Source organism: Lissotriton helveticus, chromosome 5_2 (assembly GCF_964261635.1).
Source record: "Lissotriton helveticus chromosome 5_2, aLisHel1.1, whole genome shotgun sequence".
In the NCBI taxonomy this organism is placed as follows: domain Eukaryota; kingdom Metazoa; phylum Chordata; class Amphibia; order Caudata; family Salamandridae; genus Lissotriton; species Lissotriton helveticus.
The window spans coordinates 7,668,914-7,687,024 of NC_136066.1; positions in this window are offsets into that span (position 1 = coordinate 7,668,914).

Below are 18,111 nucleotides of genomic sequence, written 5' to 3' on the forward strand. Positions count from 1 at the left end.
TTTGACTAGCATGGTTGGTCGTCCTGCAACCCCTATTCCCTTGGCACAGGAGGGTGGGAGCTGCATGACCATGGTGGATAATGAGGGTGTGAACGGGGAGGGATACACCATAGTGCCCAAAGGACGGCGGGTAATAAACCTCCTTTCTTGGAACATCGCGGGGTTAAAAAGGAAGTTGGAAATTCCAGAGTGGCACACGTTCATTGAGAGGTTTGATGTTTGCCTGTTTCAGGAAACTTGGGGCCTATCTCCGTTACACAAATCGGGGTATACCACCCACTTTTTGCCAGCAGTAAGCAAGAGAAAGGGTAGACCAGCGGGGGGCCTCATGGTCTGGATTAAAATAGAACTGGATTGGGTGGTCACGCGCCACATCTTGGAGTGTAATGATATACTCCACCTCTCCTGTAGAGGAAAGTTGGAGGGTAGTAGGCTCGACCTTTTCAATGTTTACGCTAGAGGGGCCCCTGGGGACTCTGCCTCCTTGATTTTAACAGCTCTGGACTCCGCCTTAGCTAATTGCCCGTCATCAGCAAAAATCATCGTGGGGGGTGATTTCAACTGTACGTTTGAACCCCTCCTCGGAGATGACCCCTTGGGTATTGAAGAGGAGGATTCAAAATGGTCCATCCCAACCTTATCCCTGCCCCCCCATTAGGAAATGGTCAGCTAGGGCAATTCAAATCAATGCACTGACTAGGGACCACAAGTTAAGAGCCCTCAACGGCAGGACTATATCCGATCAGGCAGGGTCACTGACCTTCAATAGACTTACTGGGCCGTCCCGAATTGACTACATCCTAATGGATGTTAGTTTTTGGGCAGACCTTATTGACATGGAGGTCCTCCCAAGTCAGGATAGCGACCACAATCCCCTGTGTTGCAAGTTTAATTGGGGTACCCTTAAAGATAGGAGGGTGAATGTCACCCTAAAAACATCTAAAGAGGTTATCCCATATAACAACAATCGCAGACTGAAATGGGATAAGGCTAAACTTAAGGAGGATGATCTAGGGGCCATTAAATCTTTGGTAGAGGGCTTGTCTTCTGATTTGGAGGTCTGGGTCGGTGAAAACCAGATTAGCAGGCTTCCATACCCCTCCCTCGACCTAGTTTATAAAGCCACAATAGACCATGTTGGTCAATTTTTTACCTCGAAAGGGAAAAGTAATAGGGTTACTGTTACACCCCCCACTCTTAATAAACCTTGGTATACAGATCAGTGTAAGGGCAAAAGAAAAAACCTGACAAAAGCCCTGATTTCTGGGGATCCTTTGCTGGTTAGAGCGGCCAGGAAGGATTACCTAAAAACATTATCACTGGCCAAACGCGAGTGGGAGGAACAGCATTGGCAGGACCTATCCAATGCAGTGAGTAGTAGGAACCGGAACCTTTTTTGGGATCTGATCAATAGAACTAGGCAGAGGAAATCGCAACCATTGGCTGCACACATAACTAGTCAGCAATGGTTTGATCATTTCTCATCCCTATATGGAGGCATTGAGGAAACAGTCAGCCCTGGGGCAGATAGTTTGGGTGACGGGGATTCCCTATGGGTGGACGACCTTCCATTTACAACCACAGAGGTAGTGATAGCGATCAGACATCTCACCCCCAAGAAAGCAGCCGGGCAGGATGGGATTCCTGGAGACCTGTTGATAGCGGAGCCACAGGCTTGGGCCAAATTAATAGCCACAATAATGAATTTGATTACCAGGGGTCACCAGGTGCCAGATTCTTGGAAGGGGGCAGAGGTAGTAACCGTGTTCAAGAAGGGGGCAAGAGATGACCCTGCGAACTACAGACCTATCAGTCTGATAGATATAATTCAGAAAGTGGTTGGCAGGGTCATCATCTCAAGAGTAGGAGATTGGATGGAGGAGGCCAGTATTCTTTCCCACCTCCAGGCGGGTTTTATTTATTTATTTTTTTAAAACCTTTATTGACATCAAAAAGGAGAGACAAGTCAAGGCCTACAACCAAGCCGGCCGGCCGCAATGTGCAAAACAATCAGGAGTCATCAGGCAAATATCACATAATCAGTCAGTACAAAGCAGAGGCAGCACAATCAGAAAAGGGGGGAGAAGAGATACCGGAACCAAAGGGCTAAAACACAGGAGTAAATAAGGCTTAATTTTACAATAAGGGGAGAGGACACATGACAGGCGCACTTTCAATACGGAGGCATCCGACATCCCGTAATCAACTGCAACATTAATAAGGGGGCATGGGGCAAAATATCAGGGGGAGCCAATACAATGCATTCAAGAAATCAGGATATGTAATACACAATCAGCCCCTGAGCATTATCCTCGTAACATTCCCACCTCCCAAGACACTATCAAGAAGAACAGAGGGATCGGAAAGACAATACACCAAACCCAGCCCGTCCTAGTAACCTCAAGGACACCGAAAGGAAAAAGGGGGAGGGAACGGGGTAGGGAAGGGGAAGGGGAAGGGAAGGGAAAATGGAGGGAAAACAAAATAGAACAATAAGAAGGGAAATAAAGAAATATAAAAAACGAAAGAAAAAAGACACGCCGACACAGGCCCCCCGTGGCGGGAAGACAGGAGACAAAAGGAGTAGCGGCCCAAGCGGGGGCATGGCGATCAGGGAGAAAGACAGCCGAAACATAGCAGGAGGAGTAACGACGCCACTCCCCCCACCCGAAACACACCATAGGAGGTGGGGACAGACACGGCCTCACGAAAAAGGAGATAGAAAAGGGCCATAGAACCAGAGGACAAAATAAAAAATAGAACCCAACCCACCCGTCCCACCCTGCACCCCTGTAGAAGGCTATGGCCTACCCTTCAAACAGCGTGCCTGTCGCCCTAAACCAGAACCCGAAATATAGAGAGAAGTAAGAAAGAAGAACGAGACAAAAAACAGCAAAAACAGAGAAAAAAAAAAAGACAGAAGGGAGGAGCAAAATAATTATAATCCGAACAGGCGGCCGCAGCCCCCCGCCCCACCAGACAAGCACAGTCAAAAACAGGCCAGGTCGACACCCCATCACGCGCCATAAAACAGTAGGTGAAGGGGACCTCCCACCTTTCCACGACTGAAAACGTTTATGCTACTAGATCGTACACCTGGAATCAAACAGAAGTCGTACATTTCACCCCCAACCCTTTCGAGCGCTAAACCCCACCCACCACATGGCAACGTAAAACCACATACTAAATACGGAATCAGCATATAATCGGGTGGAATGGCAACTAAAATAGCTACGTGGGGGGTAGATAGCTTCACAAGGGAGCAATAGTCCAAACCAAAAGTGTAGATGCATCGACAATCGCAGCACGAGCAATGAAAAACAGGAGTTTAGTTGCGCCACAGGATCGGGCGAGGTGGTCCCAATTATAGACACAGGCAAAGTCATCGAAGCAGGCACAGGAGGCAGTCCACCAATAGTTTCAGGCAACAATGTCGAACAGGGTCGCAGTACAGCATCCAAGTCCCCGGGGTCCGAACCTTGAAAAGCAGGGCGCCCCAAAGTCACCGGTACCTTACACGATCTTCGATCAGTGGCGGAGACACTCAAGCCAGTCGAGGGGGGCGAGGCAAGGAAGTCATCGAAACAAGAGGGCGACAAGAAGCAATGGCCGCCCAAAATGGCGGCGGGTCGTGGCGGACCCGCTGAGATGCCCAGAGCCAGGGAAGCGTGCAGGGATCTCAGGGCTTCCAGGATATCTCTGACCGTCGGCTCACGTCCACCAGATCCACTCCCCACACAATTAGGCAATACGGGCCCGCCGCCACAGGGTGACTCTCGTTCCAGAGGGTCGGCCGCCATTTCGTGAATCAGCCCAATCGCCGCTCACCAAGACCCCCGGAAAGAACAGTTCTCAAATGTAGGACTTTACAAGCTCCGGGCGTCCCAGCAAGTGCGGCCTCGATGCCAAAAGGATATCCGCCCAAGACGGGTTTCCGCCAGCGCCAGCACCGGTGCCCCAAACAAGCGGAGCCCGGGCCTCGAGGACCAGGGCCGCCGGACAAAGCAGCGGCGGGGAGAGACCCCCTCACAGAATCAGGTCCCGGAGCCTCTCACCCACGTCGGCCGCGCGGCCACCAGGGCAGGTCTGGGTCAGGATCGCCGGGATCTTCGCACATCGGCTCCCAACACTGGTTCTCGCTCTCGGCCGGGGCCGAGAGCCGTCGGATCTCGCCGGCCAGGTCCCGGTCCAAGTCTCGCAGAGGCCCCGATCCCTCGGAGGCCACAACTCCGGAGCCACTGCACACCGAGACCCCGGGGTCGGATGGTAAGTACAAACAAGCCGTTATGTTTCCAATGCCCCAAAAATGTGTCGTCCTCGGACAGGATAAAAGACAGGATAGGCAATCAGGACGGAGGGCTGCGGGAGCCGAGCTAAAGGGCGACCATCACGGCCGCGAGCTAGGCTCCTCCCCCTCTAGGCGGGTTTTAGAAGAAAGGTTGGCACGATGGACCAGGTCTTTCGCTTTTTTGTTATCTATTGGAAGGCAGTCACCATCAAGAAAGGCAGTTTATACATGGCCTTCATAGATCTCAAAACAGCTTTCGACCTGGTCCCCCGTGCAAAATTATGGGAAATCCTAGGAGAGATGGGTTTTCCCAGTGGTCTCCTGAACCTAATCGTAAAGCTCCACGAGGGGAATTACGCGAGGGTCAGATGGGGATCCCAGGGACAGTTAACAGATAGGGTCCCTGTGAGGAGAGGAGTACGCCAGGGCTGTGTCATGGCCCGACCCTTTTCTCCCTATTCGTGAATGGAGTGGTGGACCATCTGAAGGGGGAGGAGGCGGATGCCCCATCCCTGGCGGGGGAGAGAATCCCCACTTTACTCTTCGCCGACGACACCATATTAATCTCCAAATCCCCAGTGGGTCTGCAAAAACTCTTGAACCGGTTTAGCTCCTTCTGTACCATCCGAGGCTTAACCATCAATACCTCGAAAACTAAATTGATGGCATTCTCCCCCTCTAAAAGATTCAAAAATAACTTCTTGCTTAATGGTGTTCCTCTAGAGCTGGTCGAGTCTTTTGACTATCTTGATGTCCGGATAAACAGTCGCATGACCTGGAAGGACCATTTGGCCAAAATGTTACTCAGTCACCAAAGAGTATCTGGGGTGACTTTGAGGGAGTTCCGTGAATCATGTAGTAAACCTGTCTCCCCGGCCATGGCCATCTATGAGGGTCAGATTCTACCTGCGGCATTATATGGCTCCGAACTTTGGGGGTTTGAAAATGTTTCTGAGCTATCGACAGCGGAAAACAATTTTCTAAGGAAGGTGGTGGCTCTTCCTACTTCCACCCCACTGATCCCCTTGAGACTAGATCTGGGCAGAAGAGCACTAAAGGACTTGGAAAGGCTACGCCCGTTGCTCTTTTGGACTCGTTTAAGAAGAACTGAGGAGCTTGCAAAATATGCTGAAGGGTTGGACGATCTCCTTCTACTGGATACGGGTAAAAAAATAGGGTGGTTGAATAAATTGAAAGACCTGGCTCTTAACCTGGGGCTAAGGGATGCATGGGAGTCACAATTGCCGCCACCCAAGGAAGTGATCAAAAAACTATATTGGGACTGGGTACAGAGTAAGGCGCTGAGGGTTACGGATGGGGGCGCACTCACGGACCAATTTTTGTTATTTAAATGTGTGAGAAAACTGGAGCCCTTCCTTGACCTGATAACCAAACCTTTAGATCGAGCGCTATATCTAAAATTGCGATATGGGACGCTTCCGGTGCATGATTTCACGGTGAGGTGGTCAAACTCTGGTGCCCCCCTGCGTTCATGCCCTGGCTGTGTAGCACCAAAGGAGTCTGTGGCCCATCTATTTTTTGCCTGCCCAGCTTACAAAGGGGCGCGGAAATTTTGGTTGAAACCTGTTTGCAGGGAACTGGGGTTGAGGTGCCACAGCCAGGCACTACGTGTACTTTCTACGGACTCTTCATCTTCCATCATGATTTGCGGGGTGGCAAAATTCTTGGGTAGTGCGTGGATGACGCGCTCCCGTTTACTGAAATTGCATTCGGGGGGACCTACGGTCTGATGCTGTATCTGCTGATTGCAAACTAGTGACTGTGGTGCACCTCTTTCTTTTATTGTATTTTAATAATTTTTCTGGAGAATTGGAAATGTATATTGCATATGTATTCTTTTATGGTGATTAATTTGCCGAATAAAGATATTGACTGATACCATATACTAGGGACCTATAATGGTACCGTAGAATTCAATCTGTGGTGTACTTAAAGTACTTGCAATCATTTTGGAGAGGAAGCAGCTAGGCTGGAGTCCTGGATAGCAGGGCCCCAGCCAGACTAAAGTGAAGAAACAGTGAAACATCAGCACAAAGTGGGGGTAACTATAAGAAGCAGATCCTACTCTCCTACACAACCCCCCCAAACGTAAGGACATTAAACTAACCTTGACCAGTTGAGTCTTCATGTTCTAAGTGGAAATATCTGGAGAGTCCATCTGCATTGGCCTGTTACTCCCAGGTCTATGTTCCACTGTATAGTCCATCCTCTGTAGGGAAATGGACCACCTCAAACGTTTGGGGGTTTCCCCCTTCATCTGTTTAAGCCATAAGAGTGGCTTATGGTCTGTCTGAACAGTTAAGTGAGTGCCAAACAAGTATGGCCTCAGCTTCTTCAGAGCCCAAACCACAGCAAAGGCCTCCCTCTCAATGGCTGACCTACGTTTCTCTCTGGGGGTCAGCCTTCTGCTGTTAAAAGCTACTGGCTGATCCTGACCGTCATCATTCAATTGTGATAACATAGCCCCTACCCCCAACTAAGATGCATCTGTTTGGACAATGAATCCTTTGGAGTAGTCAGGGCTTTTCAGAATAGGTGCAGTGCACATGGCCTGCTTCAGGTCATCAATTACCTTTTGACAGCTAACTGTCCACTGAACTTTCTTTGGCATTCTTTTAGAAGTTAAGTCATTCAGGGGTGTCACGGTGGATCCATACCCCTTGACAAATCTTCTGTAGTTCCCAGTCAGGCCAAAGAAAGGTTTGACCTGAGTCTGGGTAGTTGGAGCAGTCCAGTCCATGATGTGCTGGATTTTGCTCTGCAATGGTTGAACCTGGCCTCCACCTACAAGGTGGCACAGGTATACAACTTGGCTCTGCCCTATCTGGCACTTGGTGACCTTGATAGTTAGGCCTGCCTTTTGCAGGGCCTCCAAAATACTTCTCAGGTGGACCAGGTGATTCTCCCAGGTGGAGCTAAAGACAGCAATATCATCTAGATATGCTGCACTATAGGCTTCCAGGCCTGTAAAGACTTTGTTCACCAACCTTTGAAAAGTGGCAGGTGCATTCTTCAAACCAAAGGGCATTACCTCAAACTGGTAGTGCCCACTAGGGGTAGAAAATGCTGTGTTTGGCTTTGCATCATCAGCTAGTCTGATCTGCCAGTAGCCAGCTGTCAAGTCAAATGTGCACAGAAACTTGGCTGAGGCCAAAGTACCTATAAACTCTTCTGCTCTTGGAATTGGATGAGCATCAGTACTAGTGACTGCATTGAGACCCCTGTAGTCAACACAAAACCTAATTTCTCTCTTACCACCCTGGGTGTGAGGCTTTTGTACCAAGACCACTGGACTAGCCCAAGGGCTGTCTGAAGGTTCAATAACTCCCAGGTTTAACATCCTCTGGACTTCTGTCCTGATACAGTCCCTGACATGGTCAGGTTGCGTGTAAATCTTATTTTTAACAGGCATACTGTCCCCAGTGTCCACTTCATGAGTGCACCAGGTAGTCTGACTTGGAGTCAGCGAGAACATATGTCTAAACTGTTGTATAACTTGTCTGCGATCAGTGTGTTGCTGGTCAGTGAGGCTGCCTGCCAAGGCTACACCATCCACTGACCCATCATCAGGGTTCTGTGAGAGCAGGTCTGGGAGAGGGTCACTCTCTTCCTCCTGTCCCTCATCAGTAGCCATGAGCAAGCCCATGTCTGCAGTGTCAGCATATGGTTTGAGCCTGTTGACATGAAACAGCCTATGGGGGCTCCAGGGAGTTCCTAGGTCCACCATATAGGTAACCTCTTCCTTCTGCTCAATTATGGTATGAGGGCCACTCCACTTGTCTTGGAGAGCTGCTGGGGCCACAGGTTCCAACACCAATACTTTCTGCCCTGGCTGGTAAACAGTCAGCACAGTCTTTTGGTCAAGCCAGGCGTTCTGTATTTCCTGGCTAGCCTCAAGGTTTTTAGTTGCCTTCTTCATGTACTCGGCCATCCTGGAGCAGAGACCAAGTACATAGTCCACACTTTTCTGTTTAGGGGGTTTGTAAGGTAACTCCCATCCCTCCTTCACTAAACACAATGGACCCCAAACGGGATGTCCAAACACAAGTTCAAATAGGCTGTAACCAATCCCCTTCTGTGGAACCTCTCTGTAGGCAAATAGACAGGCAGGGCAAAAGTATGTCCCATCTGCGCCTAAGCTTTTCTGGGAGACCTTTGATCATGCCCTTGAGGGTTTTGTTGAACCTTTGAACTAACCCATTGCATTGTGGGTGATAAGGGGTGGTACATTTATAATTTACTCCACACTCCTTCCACATAGCAGTCAAGTTACTAGAGATGACGTTTGCATCTATGTCTGATACCACCTCCTTAGGAAAACCCACTCTGGAAAATATTCCCAGGAGGGCCCTTGCCACCACAGGTGCTGTGATAGTCCTAAGGGGAATTGCTTCTGTGTACCTAGTGGCATGGTCCACCACCACCACCAGGATAAATCTGTGCCCGGTGCTGTCTTCGGATCCATGGGACCAACTATATTAACCCCAACCCTCTCAAAAGGAACCCCCACTACAGGTAGTGGTTCCCTTTGCGGGCCTTTATTGCTACACCTGCCTTACCACTGGCTTGACAGGTGCCACAGGAGCGACAAAACTCCTTTGTGTCTTCAGACATGTGAGACCAATGAAATTGAGGGACAATTCTGTTCAAAGTCTTGTTTTGGCCAACGGAGTTGGAGGAGGAATCCCCATCGTCCACAAGAACAGCAACAGGATCTCGGCTAGCACCGACAACACCCTCAGCACCGCCGAACACATGTATTTCCAGATCCACACAGACCCCAAATCCACCCTCAGAGGCACCCTCGTCTACCGACCACCCGGAACCCCCCCATTTTAGCGACTCCATCGCCGACTTCATCAGCACGCACGCCCTGACCTCCACCGACTACATCCTCCTCGGAGACCTGAACTTTCACCTTGAGAACAACAACGACAGCAACTCCACAACCCTGATCGATAACCTCGCCAAACTCGGACTGATGCACCTCGTCACATCGCCCACCCACTCCGCCGGCCACACGCTCGACCCCGTCTTCTCCTCAAGCCCGCACGTCTCCTTCAACCACACCACCAAACTCCTCTGGACCGACCACCGCTGCATCCACTTCACCTTCTAGAAACCCACCACACACCACCGCACCCAACAGATCCCCCACCGCTGCTGGAGCAAAATCACTGAAGACCAACTACATGCAAACCTTGCTCTCAGCCCACCCACCGCACACTCCAACACTGACAACGCTGCCCACAGCCTCAGATGCTGGATCGATGACTGTGCCAACACCCTCGCCCTGCTGAAGAAATCCCCCCAACGAGACACCAGCAAGAGGGCCAGCTGGTACACCCCAGAAATCCTAGCCCCCAAGCAAGCTTGCCGGAAACTAGAGAAGAAATGACACAGTGAACAGACTCCGGACAGCAACGCAGCACACAAGGACACCATCCGCAACCATCAGCACCTCATCAGGGCAGCCAAGAAGAATTCCTTCAAAGACCACCTCAACAACAACACACACGATAGCAAGGAGCTCTTCAACATAGTGAAGGAACTCTCTAACCCCAGCTCCAACACCAATGACATCCCGCCGTAAGCCCTGTGTGACTACCTCGCCACCTTCTTCCACCGCAAAATAGCAGACATCCACGACAGCTTCAACACCCAGACAGCCCCAACAGACAGTGACACAACAGACTCTCCGCACATCATCGACCACGACCCCCTGCTAGCCTGGCTAGCGTGAGCATCGATGACACCATCAAGACCTTGAGCACAATTCACTCCGGCCCCCCGTCAGACCCACTCCCGAACCACATCTTCAACAAAGCAAGCAGCTCCATCGCACCCCACCTGCACAACGTCATCAATCTCTCCCTTGAGACCGCAGAGAGCTGGAAACACGCCAAAATCAACGCCCTACTGAAAAACCCCAAGGCAGACCCAAGAACTTCCGGGTCATCTCTCTGCTCCCGTTCCCGTCCAAGGTCATCGAGAAGATTGTCAACAGACAGCTAACCCGATACCTCGAAGAAAACAGAATCCTGGACCCTTCCCAGTCGGTTTCCGCAGCAACCACAGCACGAGACTGCCCTCATCGCCACCACCGACTACATCAGGACTCTGCTAGACAACAGTGAGACCACAGCACTCATCCTCCTAGACCTCTCCGCCGCCTTCGACACCGTCTGCCACCGCACACTACATGCACGCCTCCACACTGCAGGGATCCGAGACAAGGCTCTAGAATGGACCACCTCCTTCCTCTCCGGCAGAACCCAGAGCGTCCGCCTCCCCCATTCCGATCCGAAGCCTCCGAGATCATCCGCGGCGTACCCCAGGGATCCTCTCGCAGCCCGACGCTGTTCAACATTTACATGGCCCCGCTCGCACACGTCGCCCGACAGCACAACCTCAACATCATCTCCTTCGCCGACGACACTCAACTGATCCTCTTCCTCGCCAAGGACCCCATCACCACCAAAGCCAACCTCCACGAAGGAATGAAGGCCGTGGTCGACTGGATGAAGATCAGCTGCCTGAAGCTGAATTTGGACAAAATGGAGGTCCTCATCCTCGGCTTCAACCCTTCAGTCTGGAATGACTCCTGGTGGCTGACGGCACTGGGGGCAGCCCCGACACCCACCGACCACGCACGCAACTTGGGAATCATCCTAGACTCAACGTTCTCAATGACCAAGTAAGTCAACGCCGTCTCCTCCTCCTGCTTCAACACCCTCCGTATGCTCCGCAAGATCTACAGATGGATCCCGACGGATACAAGAAAGACAGTCACCCAGGCCCTCGTCAGCAGCAGACTCAACTACGGAAACGCCCTCTACGCGGAAACCCCGACCAAGCTTATTAAAAGACTGCAACTCATCCAAAACGCCTCGGCACGACTGATCCTCGATGTACCACGCCAGGGCCACATCAACCCCCACCTGATAAACCTGCACTGGCTCCCCGTCAACAAGAGGATATCCTTCAAGCTCCTCACCCACGCACACAAGGCACTCCACAAGACCGGCCCAGCCTACCTCAACAGACAGCTCTCCTACATCCCCAACCGCCAGGTACGCTCTGCTGGCCTCTCACTCACCGCAGTCCCGCGCATCCGAAGAACCTTCTCCCACCTCACCGCCAAAACATGGAACACCCTCCCACTGACCTACGACAGACCCAAGACCTGCTGACCTTCAGGAGGACACTCAAGACCTGGCTGTTCGATCAGTAGTGCCCCCCCCAGCGCCTTGAGAGCCTTGCGGGTATGTAGTGCGCTTAACAAAGGACTGATTGATTGATTGATTGACTGGGAATATTGAGAGAAGTTGGGAGAACTAGCTGGAGAAGTGACAGAAGAGTTTGTGTGTGCCCGGAGATTAAGGTTAGAGAGATCGCCTCTAAGGTGATGAGGGCTGTTAGCCCGAAACCGGTCCCAGGATGCTTGTTTATGGTCTAGGGAAGACATCGCTTGTCACTTTGGGCTGGACTGTTCCCATGAGGCACAGGGTCAGACTGATTTGCATATGGCCATGTCTGAACTGGGGTGGCGGAGTGAGCTAAAGAACGATGGTGGATTCAACCCAGATCTGTGACTGAGGGTGAGTGTCTGAAAAGTTTCAGCGCTCCTTCCATCTCATTGTGTTTCCTGAGGTAATTGGAATTGAGTTTAAGTTCAATTCTGTTCAGCATCTGTGCTATAGAGTTTGGGGGGATTCCCAGAGTGATGGAGGCGGGGGGCGAGGTTGGGTCAGAGTTGACTAGGGCGGGATATCCCATAGAGGGGGGGTGATCATAAACAGGGAAGGGAACCCACACATTAGGCAGGAGGACACAGGAATTTGGACTAGTATTTAATAAACTCTGAGTGATGGGCTTTTTTTGATGGGGTTAGCATTCTACCCTTCTAGAGGGAAAAGACATGTATGTTACTGCTTTACCCAGTTAAAATTAAACAGAGCCTGTAGGAAGGTGGATACCTGACTATGGTTACCCCAGAATTTTTGCCTTGTGTTTAGCTGGCTTTCGACTTAGTTGGCCTGGGATCCTGCTATTCAGGACCCCATGCTATCTGCTCTCTCTTTAAATGGACTCCATGTACTATAGGTACATCACCAATTTGGTACTGGACACCTTATCAGTCCCTGTACAGTGCACTATAGGTGCCCAGGGCATAGGTGCATCCAAGGCCTACCAGGGGCTGCAGCATATCTTTTTCCACCCCTGGCTGGTCCTTAAATCGACACAACTGGCTGTTCACACAGCTGGGGCAAGGTGGTGTACTCACCCCTTGCTTAGATATAGTATACCTATGTCTAAACCTATATCTGGACACATATGCACCTATAAGTCACTCCTATGGCAGGCCTTTACAATCCTGGAGGCAGAGTGCTTGGTTTTATGTGAGATGGTGCTCTAGCATGAGCTGAGCCTGTCTGCAGTGTTCGGAACCATTTCCTTACTGCTGTTCCAGTGATACTGCCATACCATATACTCTTAAGTGCATTATAATCCTTGCGGTTAATGCTAACTTTGGTTTGGCTTTATCAAAACATGTCGTGTTTGGGGTCATACATTTTGGAATACTACCCCCTCGCCAATTCTGGCGACGGGGGTAGCATTCCACCCTTCTAGAGGGAGAAGACATGTTACTTACTGCAAATGCGGTTAATCCTAACCAGATCCCCAGCATCACAAAATGGATGCTGCTGCCACAGACACGAGTCTGGCCTCCTGCTGCTGACCGAAACTCGACAGAGGAGGCTTGATCAAAGGATCTCCTGTCACAGGGAGGTGTTACACCACCCCAGACAGGAGATAGTGGATTGTAGCAGGGAGGGTTGAATGAAACTAGACACTGCCTGGGGCACACAAGGTGTCCCTGGGCAGATTCCAGTCAAACCGGTTCTGGGGCCATCCTGCCCCAGTCCTGGCGCGAAACTGGACAAAGGGAAAGGGGTGTAACCACCCCCTCCCCAGGTCCACCCATAGGATGGACCTAGCAGGTAATCCAGCCCATTTTCTTAGTATAAAGATAGAAGCTGTGTCCCCAGGACTTTAGATTATCCTGGAACGAAACTCTGATACTGAACTCTTGGACCTTCGACGTTCTATTTTGACTAGAAGACGGAAGTCATCTCCCTTGTGGTCAAGGAGTGACCACCCTGTGCAAACAGGTCCACCAGTAACTTGCCGGTCTGCTTTGTCGGCGCTCCCGCAGGAACCTGAAGACTCAGCGACCCAGGAACTGGACTCCCAGACTTCTCTGACTCCGACCCACATCCACAGCAAAGCTGAGACCCGTGGTGGACACAAGAGACATGGGACCGGACACCCTGGAAATCCTGCATTTTGCTAACAGCTCGACTACCGAGATACCCTCGCAGTTGTGCATTGGGGTACGAGAAGCCCCAGACCCAAGCGCCATTTGCACCGAAGCTCAGCCATCCACACTCCACGAGTGCCGCGTGGGGCCCGCTCTTGAATTTCAGCTCAACCCGTCTTCCTGGTTGTTAGCCCGCTGGCTAGTGAGCCCCCTGAAGACAAACCTTTGAAACCAAACTGCTTTTCTGGTTGCTCCAGGCTTGCTCCAGCTTCCCTGCAAAGGAGAAGCTCCTCAGACCTTGCTGGTCTGCTCCGAAGCCAATCTTCACTTCCTGCGTGGATTGCGTTTGCCAAGCTTGTTGGGTCCAGTCTGGATACCGACACCGCAGTCAACTAGATCCTTCGTGGGAGAGCTCGAATCCAGCTCCTGGTCATTGTTGACACCTCCTGGTCCTCGTGGCTGCAGAGACAAGCTTCACCTCTTTACCTGAGATCATCGCCACATCGCCTGGTTCCTTCCTAGTTTCTTCCTGGAGAAGTGTGGCTCAATGGTTAGAGCGGCAGACCCTGATGCAGAGGTCTAGCCCGGGACCAGGGTTCAATTCCCCGCCTCGGCGGGTCTTGGGCTAAAAGAAATTCCACGGACCTGATAATTCTCGCCTCGGTGCCTATTCCAATCATGGAGTCCCACTCTGCAACTCTGGGCAATAGCTTGCTTAATCTCCACAACGGCCCCCACAACGCTAAGGATGCCTGGCCTCCACCTTGGGGGTGCCCAGGAGTGGACACCTCACAGGGAAAGCCAGGATGGGTTCCACAGCGGTATTCGTACAAGTGCCTTGAGACCCTTGCGGGTGAGTAGTGCGCTATACAATTATCAATTTACATTTTTACATCTTCCTGGTCACTGGCTAGTGACCCAGACTCTGTCCCCTCTGCTTTCAGGTTCTTCTCATCTTCGATCCACCCTTGGATCCACCTGGACATCTTCCTTCGGCCGCCTGTAACACTTCTTTGCAGATCTCCATTGAAAGCATCGACGAAACCCGACACGAAAAGACACCTATGCACCCGGCTTCCCTGGGTGAGGTAACACAAGTACTCCGGTGCTCCCGTAGGTATTGACTCTCCAAGTGTCCTAGTCTAAAGGGGTTTTGTTGTAGTCCATCCGGAAGTGCCCTAAAACAGCAACTTTGTAACTCTTACGTTCTCCATTATAAGTCAACGGTAACTCGCGACTGTGTTTAGACACTGCACACGTCTCCCGTGGGTCTCCTGATTCCTAACCTTTTGTTGTTTAGTGTAGCCCCAACGATTCCCTAGGCCCTAGGCCTATTCACTATTTCTGTAGTGGTTCTTATACCACTTACTTAGTATATGGTTTGTGAGGCCCCTAGGGCATAACTGTATTTGTGCAACTTATCGTATGCTGATTAAGTAACTTGCGATGTACTTCGATCTCTGACCTCATAAAGAGTGCAGAGGGGTTGTGTTAGAAATAAATACATATATATTTAATATATACCTTGTGTGGTGTCCTTTCATTTGGTATTCAAGGGATTATAATTGGTAAAACAGCTGTCTTCACATGCTCTCTAAAGTCTTAGCCTATGACTGCTGGTCCATGTTACCACTAGGATAGCTTGTCTATAAGGTTGACTTTACAACCACCATCAATAAGGGTCGATTAGACTGGTGCAAGGTGCCCACTAGAACTAGTGGACATCATATGCCAGGCTAACTTCTCACATTGGTGTGCAGCGGAAGAGATAAGAGCTTGCTGTTGTTTTACCATGTAATCTTGAGATATCATTTTAAAGGTACCTGTAGTTACATATAAATCAAGTTCTTATAATACTTTAAGTTCTACTGAACTTAGCAGTTGTAGAGGAAAGGGCTTAGCACACCCTGACTACAACTCCTAGAGAGGTCCTAGTAGGAAACCAAATAGTGTAGGTAGGTGCACACACCACACCTCGCTAGAAAATGTCCTTGGAAGCAGGCCCTAGTGGACCTCTTCAAGAAGACAACCAAAGGTTGCCTTCTAAGTATGACTCATTCACTTTTAATGAACTTAGAAGCCCGTGTGAGGTCAGAAGATTGAGACAAGGACAGAGTCCAACCTTTAACCACCTGGTAGATATCTTAGTGGCTCATGATATAGAGAATGCATCAGACCCAGGGAACCAAGGGGATAGAGAGGGGGGCGGTAGCCATCAACAGAGGAGAATACAACTGGAGAAGATCCATTGGTCTCTGATGAGGATGATGACCAGGATGCAGTAGATGAACCTGACCGGGGCAACCTAGGACTATCTGGAGGTGGAGAGGGCCATGGTAGGCCCCCCTCTAACCTTCCAAGTAGCCCTAACAGTGGAACCAGAAGGCCCAGATCACTGTCCAGTGGTTCTGGGCATTCTGATTCCTCAGTAGGGTCCAGTGCCTCTGCTGTGAGGAGGATGACTTCCCCTCAGACGAGAGAGCACAAAGCTAGGATGAAGGAAGTAAATCTTAGGATCAAGAGGCAGGAAGTTGCCCTTGCAAGAGAGACCCTGGCTCTTGAAAGAGAGACGAAATTGAGTGGGCTAGAGCCCACTGGTAGCAGCAATATACCTAGAGATAGGGAAAGGTCACATGACCATAGAAACCTAAATAATATTGTCCCTCCCTACAAGAGTGGGGATGACATCCACAAGTGGATGACTGCTTTGGAGAGGGCTTGAAAGTACAGCAGGTACCCCAGAGTCAGAGAGCAGCAATCGTGTGGCTCTCCTTTTCAGACGAAGGGAGAGACAAGCTCCTCACAGTTAGTGATGAGGATGCTGACAACTACTCTGTCCTGAAGAGTGTTCTGATAGATGGGTTTGGCTTAACCACTGAGCAGTATAGGTTGCTGTTCAGAGACACCCAGAAGACACAGACTCAGGACTGGACTGACTTTGTAGATTGTGCCACTAAGGCTCTGGAAGGCTGGTTGCTGGGCAGTAAGGTCAATGACTATACAGGATTGTATAATTTGATTATGAGAGAACAGATTCTTAATAATTGTCAAAAACAGTTATTGCATCAACACCTGATTGACTTTGATCTGACCTCTCCCCAAGAATTGGGAAAGAATGCCGACAAATGGGTCAGAACCAGGGTGAAGCAGAAGGTACAGAACCAAGGTGGTGATCAGAAGAAGCAAGACCAAAAGGGTGGGGAGAAAGCAAAAGACCAGAAGTCTTCGCCAGGTCCCCAAAAAGCTTCTAATGAGGGGTTCCCAGAAATCTAAAAAGAAAGAAGGCCCAAAGAAGCCATGGTGCAACTTTTGTAAGGTTAATACTCACTGGTTTACTGATTGCACCAAGAAGGAGGCAGCTCCAGCCACCATTGCCCCTAAGGCAACTGTTCCCCCTAGTTCAGCTCCAAGTGGTGGTTCTCAACAGAAGGGTGTAGTAGGGTTAACCCTGGGAACTGAGATAGATTCTGGCCTAGTCAGAATACCAACTCAAGCTGTTCTTGTCTGTGATGTGGACATGGCTATGTGCTCTACTGTGAGCCCCAGTAACTTGGGCAAGTACAGACAGACTCCTTTAATTAATAACAAAGTGGCTCAGGCCTACAGGGACACATGTGCAAGTGTCACCATGGTTACACCCAACTTTGTGGACCCTGGACAGATCATACTAGGTGACAATTACCTAGTGACCAATGCAAGCAATGTTACTACCACCCATAGTATGGCAATTGTTAATTTCTCCTGGGGAGGGGTAACTGGTCTCAAAAGAGTTGTTGTTAGCTCAGACCTCCCTGTAGAATGTTTGCTTGGCAATGACCTAGAATCTTCAGTCTGGTCTGAAGTGGATTTTAGGACTCATGCAGAGATGTTAGGTATATCAGCACATGTCCTTGCTGTGACCAGGTCACAGGCCAAAAAGTGCAACACTGAACAGGCCCTGGATCCTGAAATAATGGAGCAGTTGCCTACCAGGAGGAGAAGCAGTAGGGTTAAGGCAGTGCCTTCCCACTTGCCTCAGAATGAGGATCAGCCTTCCAAGGAAGCTGATTGTGAGACCGAAGAAGGAACTGTCCTAGAAGAGCTTGAGCCTGATCAGGTTGAGTTTCTTGGGACAGGGAGACCTTCAAGGGTAGATCTGAGGCAGGCGCAGTTGGACTGCCTTTCTCTTTATCCCTATTTACAACAAGGGGTGGTGAGGGACAGAGTCTCTGAATTAAGCAGAATACTCTCACCCAGTCAAGAGATCAGGGCTAGATCCAACACCGTTTTTTAGCTCACTGCACCATCCCAGTTTCAGAACCTGGCTGTATGCAAATTAGTCTGTTCCTGTCCCAGGGCATGATGGGAACAGGGCAAACCAAACTACAAAAGCCAATTCTTACACTGGGAAGGAAACAAGCTTCGGGGACCGGTTTCTGGCATTACAGCCGTCTTCGGCCCGGCTTGCTTGAATCCTGATGGTGCAATGAGCAAGGGA